Source organism: Propithecus coquereli, unplaced genomic scaffold (assembly GCF_000956105.1).
Source record: "Propithecus coquereli isolate 6110/MARCELLA unplaced genomic scaffold, Pcoq_1.0 Scaffold39, whole genome shotgun sequence".
NCBI classification, from domain to species: domain Eukaryota; kingdom Metazoa; phylum Chordata; class Mammalia; order Primates; family Indriidae; genus Propithecus; species Propithecus coquereli.
This window is the reverse complement of record NW_012149618.1, coordinates 4,388,790-4,396,544: the sequence shown is the minus strand read 5'-3', so window position 1 is coordinate 4,396,544 and position 7,755 is coordinate 4,388,790. Positions and strand designations below refer to the sequence as shown.

Below are 7,755 nucleotides of genomic sequence, written 5' to 3'. Positions count from 1 at the left end.
CCCAGAGAGCTAGGATTACAGGCGTGAGCCACCACGCCCGGCCAAAATAACTCTTTTTTTTTAAAAAAAGAATCCTTATTAAAATGATTACAGCAGTTTTTTTCTACCACAACCAGTAGGATCTAAGTATTAAAAAAATAATAACAGCAAATTTAGGAAAAATAGTCTGACAAAATTTCTGGAAGCTTTGCTGGGGCTATTATCAAATCTCCACAATTTTGATGTTGTAAAGATATTTTCTCATTTAATTAATCATCTAATGATTATAGAACACTTTTGACCTCAGCCAAGTGGTTGTGCTATGGTGTTTGTAAAATAATTACATGACACGGCTGATTCAGTAAGTTCAAATCTGATAGAAATCCAACCTATTAGTGAATAAATGAGCATTACATATAATACAATGATGAAGTGGTAGGAATAAATGCAAACCAGACTGAACAGAATCAAAGGACTTGATGTGCTAGAAAATGAGGCAGAAGATGTGAATGTGTATGTACGTACACACACACACACACAAATACACTTTCAATAGGTGATGATTAGAAGGAAGAAAACAAATAGCAGCTAGAAGGGACAGTAGTCAAATGAAGTCGTTTCGATATTTAAGCCTGTCTACAGACAGAAGAGACAGAACCGGTTGAGGATATCTGTTAAAATAACAGAATGGACCTGAATTTAAGACCTTATTCTGTTTCACTAGCTATGTGACTTTAGGCTATGTAAATTCTGGAGCCTTAGTTTCTTCACTGATGATATTGAGAAGATAAAAGCAGTTATGTTCATTTAGCATCTGGCACATAGTAAGTACTCAATAAAAATTATCTATTAGGCATTATTAATAACACATATTTTGTAGTATCAATAAAGAAACTGCATGGATAATACCCAGCACAGTGCTGAACGCTTAGCAAAAACTCTGTATAGAAGCATCATTAGTATATTATTAGCTCTTTAATGGGAAGGATGTCCTTGAAGGAAAGAGTCTGAATATGAAAGGCAGTCAAATTTCACCTCAATTACTAAATACAATTTTTTATTTTTTGAGGCAAGGTCTCACTCCATCACCCAGGCTGGAGTGCAAGTGGCGTCATCGTAGCTCACAGCAGCCTCCAACTTCTGGGCTCAAGAGATTCTCTCGCCTCAGCCTCCCCAGCAGCTACTAAATAAATGTAATTTAAACGTTAAGAAAATTGTATTGGTAATAGAGATGCTGGTATTTTAAACCATATGCTTACGTCAGAGAATAGAATTTGTAAACAGACAAGATGTCAATTTTAGCACAGCATGGCCTTATCAGTCTTTAAACGTTAAATTGCTCTACTTTTAAAAAGCTGAGGTTAGTTGGCCTCCAGTCGTCCTGGGTGTCACATAAGAAGAGAATATTCGTAAATTCTGAGAACTGGGCTAAGGCCATGGCACGGAGATACAGCGGCTCGGAGCGCAACATTCCGCTGCAGGTGTTCTTGGTAAAAGAGCTGTGTTTCACAGGACACAAGGAGAAAGAGGCAGGGCTTAGCCAAAAGGCCACCACCCCCAAGCCCCCAAATAAGGGCAGGCGGGCGGGCCGGGAGGCAGGAGCTCTTCCCCAGGGGCCTCTCCTCCAGGCAGGTGGGCGGGAAGGGCCCGCCCCACCGCGGCTCCTCTGGGGCCACCTGAGGGGACCAGTCTCCACTCCTCTCCCCTCACCACCCACCAGCACGGCCAGCCTCCCCCTGCGCTACAAGCGCCCCGCGCCCCTCGCAGTCCTGCCGCAGGGCCCTCCAGCCCGGAGCCGAAGGAGCTGGAGGGTGTGTGCTCGTCGCCGCCAAGGCACCTGAGGGCATTCACGGGTGGAAGTGCGTGGGACGAGGCCGGGGCGCCCGCGAGGGACCGAGACGCCGCCACCTTCTCACGCAAGGCTGACGGCGGGGTTGGCAGCGACAGGCAACCTGGGACAGGCACAAGGGAAAGTGGAGGTTCTGCTTCGAGGCCCGACCCCGGGTGCTAACAAAGGTACCTGCGAAAACCCGGGCCTGGGTGAGAGGGGGCCGGGCCGACGGCAGTCAGCCTCCGCAGCGCTCAGGCCTCAGACCGTTGCTCGCCACTGGCTCGGCCACTCCGCCGCTCGCACACCTTCCGCCAACCCCTAGCCCGGAGCGCGCGGCCAGCGGGGCCAATCAGCGCGCAGAGCCGGCCGCTGGGGCGGGGCTGGCCGGGAAGCGCGCGCCCGCGCCCCACCCCACCCCCACCCCACTCGTTACCCGCCCGAGCCTTGGCGAGGAGCTGCCTTCTGCGGTTATACTGTCGTGCCCGCCCTCTGGCCCACTGTCCTGGCAAAACTCACACACCCTCCGTCTTTGACCTCTTTCAACCTTGGACACCTCTCAAAGTCCGTTTATATTCCCTCCAACTAGACCCTGGTGAGGCCCTGCAGGGCTGAGGCTTCGGACCCCCGCGTCCCCAGGCACTCCGGCCGCTTCCGGGAAGCGCAGACTTCGGAGCTGATAATGTACCCAGAGTTACAGCGATGTTGAAATCATTGTATAGAAGAGCTCGCTTAAACAAACAAAAAAACGTGTGACTACCGTAGCTTTTTGTGAGGAGCGGGGGTAATATTATTCTGTTGTTGTTACATCTACAGCAAGATTTTTAAATTTTTTCTCGGGGGTCTTGCACAGTCGCCCAGGCTGGAGTGCAGTGACGTCATCATAGTTCACTGCAGCCTTGAACTCCTGGGCTCAAGCGATCCTCACATCTCAGCCTCCAGAGTAGCTGGGGCTACTCGCGCTAAAAATGCCCGCCAATTTTTCTTTTTTGTGTAGATGGGGATGAGGGTGTCTCAGTATGTTGCTCGGGCTGGTCTCGAACTCCTGGCATCAAGTGATCCTCCCGCCTCAGCTTCCCAAAGTGCTAGGATTATAGGTGTGAGCCACCACGCCCAGCTAGGAATCTTTTTGGCTTCATCTTAGCACTTGGCCAGGTGCCTGGGATGTAGTACAGAGGTGCTTAATAAATGCTTGCTGAATGAATAAAAAGGATTCTTCACAGCTTTTTATTTTTTCCCCGACACTCTTTCCTCTTCACCCCTTCTATCTAATGTATAACCTGCTTTTCTTTCTGTTAGCATATCACGACTTTTCCTGTTGTTACAGCCTTTCTAAACATTTTCGATGACTACATAACATTCCAGAGTGGATAGACCATATTTAAATCATTTTGATATTTGGATTGCTTTCAGATTTTTTGGCTACTATCATGATAACACTTGAAAAGCAATTTGGCCTTGCCTATTTGTACTTCCCAGCAATTAGTTCCTTAATCAGCAACTCCGTGGAGTTCCCTTCTTTCCTTGACTCCCACACAGAAAGGTAGTGGCGAAATCACCTACCAATAAAAGAGGGGGCAATCTGGGAACTAAATTTTTTCTTACGAATGCCTTTGACTCTTCCTCTGTGGCTCTTAAATGGGGGAATAGGGGAAGAAGCATCAACTGGTTGTGAAAATGTTCAGGCTGCTTCAAGCTTTATTCCTTTGGCTTTTCCTGAGGATCCTTCCTGATTTCTCCCCCTCCCTGTCTATTTTGCAAGTTGTCAGGGTTTCCTGTGATCACTAATTTCCAGCTTTGAGTATATTTACTGAACAATTAATGTCCACTACATGGAAAGTACTTAGAAAACAGGAGGCAAGAAAAGTAGCACAATGATGAATACAACATGGCATTACCCTTCTAGAACTTTCTAAGACAGACACTGACACAAATAACTGAACAAGGCACAGTGAGTTCTGCCATGGGGAAAATGCATATAGCCATACAACGCAAAGGAAAAGTAGCTAAGAGAAGATATTCCTTAGGATCCCACAATCTGCACAAAGGAATTTGTATTATGTAAAATTGGCATATAAAAGTCAGCAAATACACATAATGTTCAGAAAATTACTAGGGAAGCAGCTTATTGGTTAAGTTTCAGTTTCAAGTTAAAGGTTACTACCAGTGAGGCCTTCATGAGTGTTCTCATTCCTGAGTCTTTTTACTGAGAACTAAAATAAAATCCTAAGCCTCTGCTGACTGAATGGACACCTTCTTGGTCAAGGGGACCCCAGAGAAACCTTAAAGCTGAGTTCCCAGCCATGACAGGTTGGGAGGTCAGACAGGTCTCTTTATACCCCCTCCCTTGCTAACGGCCATCAGGCTTTTTTCTTTAAGGACTAAACCCAAAACCAATCTCATCATCTGATATACCCTCCTTATTTTTCAAATAAGAGACCACCAACCATGGAGTGGTTTTAACCAATCTATGGAGCACGCAGAGAGGGTTTTCATGTCCTCTGCTTTACCTTTTGACACCAGAGGGCAGCTACTTTCTGAATATGGACCACGTAAAGGGGCCTAAACCTTGACTGCGAATGCCTGTTTCTCATTATAAATTTCCATTCCCATTGTCCCTGCCTTGAAGCACAGGTCCCTGGCTTCTGGCCAGGGCTCTGTTTTCCAGCCTGTTGAAATGGCCACCCACAGGCTGCATGCAACCCTTTATGAGAAATAAAGCTCTCCTTTTCAAATTTACGAACCTTGTCATTTTCTTCAGTTAACATTACTGTTGGTGTGTAGAGAGAGCAGGTGAAGGTACTTTAGAATCACAGACCTGTTTGCATTCAGGCACTACCATTTTATTAGCTGTATGAACGTGCTCAAATGGGTCTGTCAGGTACTAGCTGCAAAATGTTCCTTCAAGTAACTGAACACTTTGACTTCTTATACTTACCAACATTTTACAAAATAAGGACCAGAGTTTTGGCAATGAACCATTTATTTTGGCAGTATATTTCCCCTGAGACTACTCCAGCATTCTTGCCGTAAGAAACAAAAGCAGTTACATCAGGATAAATAACTGGAACTGTATTTTTTGTGGCAAATTTCTTCAAAAGGTCAAGGTGTCAAAATAGTAATACAAGTAGTCATTTTTGAAACTGACTTGCCATTTATTAAACAAATATTGGCATGCCTGTTATGTGTCAGGCACCACTCTAGGATGAGAAGATATTACAACATCAGTGAACAAAAGAGAAAAAAATCCCTGCCCATAAGAGCTTACATTCTAGTGACACGAGACTGATCTAGACCTAAAGACTGTTAGGGCCAAATATAACAAAGTTTTGAAAGAACATCCAACATCCTATTGGATCTAAGGAATAACTGATGCTCTATTAAAGATGGAATGGATTACAATTTGTGTTAATCGGTCCGTGAGCATACCCACAGTCTAGGGAACTCACTTGTTAGAAGATTAGGGTATTCCACTCAAAACAAGTTCTACAGAACAGTAACAAAGATTTTTTTTTTGAGGCAGAATCTTGCTCTGTTGCCAAGGCTATAGTGCAGCGGTGTCATCACAGCTCACTGCAACCTCGAACTCCTGGGCTCCAAGTGATCCTCCTGCTTCAGCCTCCCAAGTAGCTGGGACCATAGGCGCGCACCATCATGCCCAGCTAATTTTCTGTTTTTTGTAGAGACAGGGTCTCACTGTTGCTAAGGCTGGTCTCAAACTCCTGACCTCAAGCGATCCTCCTGCCGTCTCTGCCTCCCGGTGCTAGGATTATAGGCATGAACCACTGCACTTGGCCAGTAACAGATTTTAACCACATCTTTGGTATGATTAATTAATTGAATTAATTTCAGTGGAGTTACCAGGCTTTAGTCAGAGATGGGCTACAAAACCTGTGACAATTATCCTGGGAGACAGATTTGTGTTCCTAAAACAACTTACTGAAGTCATATACCATGTAAGTTGTATGTGCTGAGATTTGGACCCTGGGCCTCACACAAGATTTTCTAAAGTAGCTTATTAATTTTTAATTTGGTAAATTGAGTAGTTTCATGAGTTCTATGAAACATAAGATTTCTCAAATGACTAGACCCTTCACATTCACCTTCTCAGGAATCCTTATTAAACTAAGAGTTAGACAAAGTTCATGTTTAACTAAGAATAGTAGACAGATGTCAGTTTGTCAGTACCTGGTGGTAAGTGCCAGCATTGTCAGATGCTGTGCCAATTACAAGTTTGAAAGTTATATATTGGAGGTTGCCTAACATAAAAAGCTTCAATAATCCAGTTTTGTTTCCTCAGCTCTTTTTCAAACAATGTACTGGGATGTTTAAGACTTACTTCAAAATTAGTTCAGGCCGGGCGGGGTGGCTCACGCCTGTAATCCTAGCTCTCTGGGAGGCCAAGGCGGGCGGATTGTTTGAGCTCAGGAGTTCGAGACCAGCCTGAGCAAGAGCGAGACCCCTGTCTCTACTAAAAAAAATAGAAAGAAATTATCTGGACAACTAAAAAATATATAGAAAAAATTAGCCAGGCATGGTGGTGCGTGCCTGTAGTCCCAGCTACTCGGGAGGCCGAGGCAGTAGGATCGCTTGAGCCCAGGAGTTTGAGGTTGCTATGAGCTAGGATGACGCCATGGCACTCTAGCCCAGGCAACACAGTGAGACTCTGTCTCATAAAAAAAAAAAAAAAAAAAATTAGTTCAAAGTAAACTTGTTACATAAGGCTCCTCTAGACAAATTTTTTCCTGTTATATTTTTTGTCTTTGTGACTTTGTCAATAAATGTTTATATATGACAGACCATAAACTACTGTCTTTTAATAAATTTGTACAATAATCTGTGAATGTTCCAGATGTTATGCTGTGATGTCACTGCTTTGGGGGGAAGAATTTTGGCCTGTAAATCTATTGAATTACTCAGATGAGGCAGCTGTAAAAATTAATACACATCTTATTTGGTGATCACAGGGCAGGCTTGATTGAAAGACTCAGGAACAGACCTTAGATTCCTACCTTTTTAAAAGGGATGCTGAACCTATGAGCCTCAGACAGCCTGTGTTCTCTAACTGTCTCTCACGCACAGAGCCTCCTCACTCCCACCCCAACACCCCAGCTCACTTGCAATCTTCCACCCTATAGGTACCCAAAACAATGTGGTGTTACAAGTAAGATTTTATAACAGCATTAGCTGGCAAAGATCCCTAAGAGGAAAGCAGCAAAGCAATGATTTATAGTCATTTTTGTAAAACTAAGATTTAATAAAACACTGGCAACATGAATGAGAAAGTAAATTACAATGAGAAATTTCAAAAGGTGATGGTCTATGTCGACCATTGTATTAAGTGGTGGTTGAAGGAAATGAGCTTTGATTTTTAAAATTTCCTAATCTGGGGATTTCTTTAGAAATTCTGGCATTCAAATATATAGGTAAAATCCAATTTTAACAGATCAAAGTTGTTCCACTGTATTTAAATTTCACTTCTGTTGAAACATTACAAAGAGAATAAAGATAATAAAACTCCAGATGTATACTTATATGGAAACTGTTTCATATTTAACTACTTGTTCATTTTGCCAGGTATGCTGTCCCTTTAAAATTCTTCTAACCACTTTTTAGCTGTTTCGGGAAATCATAAAACATTAAGAAATCATAAAACGTTAGCCAAAGGGACAACCTATTTCTAAGTGGATGCTTATATTAAGTGTCTTCTCAGGTGCAGCTTTGATTCAGGCATGGACTCACAAGGAAAAGAGGTGATGAATTAGACTGGACATCAATAGCAGATGCAGCCTGACCATCTTCCTTCTCTGAACACATTTTTAGCATAAAGATCCTTAAAAAAAATTTCTTTTGGTTCAAAAGTTATGGTTGCCATGGATACAAAAGGAATATACCTGAACTTACAAACAGATGTATTTCAGTTCCTTGGCTCGATATAATACACTTTT

General features: G+C 43.3%; 1 protein-coding gene across 1 annotated transcript in view; it reads right to left on the bottom strand.

The window, feature by feature from the left end:
* Window positions 1–2,085, bottom strand: part of SPDYA (speedy/RINGO cell cycle regulator family member A) — a 32,974-nt gene extending 30,889 nt beyond the window's left edge. The window contains exon 1 of the mRNA XM_012652513.1: window positions 2,000–2,085. The gene's annotated coding sequence lies outside the window, so the exon portion shown is untranslated. The remainder of the gene's footprint in view (window positions 1–1,999) is intronic.
* Between the last annotated feature and the right edge of the window lie 5,670 nt (window positions 2,086–7,755).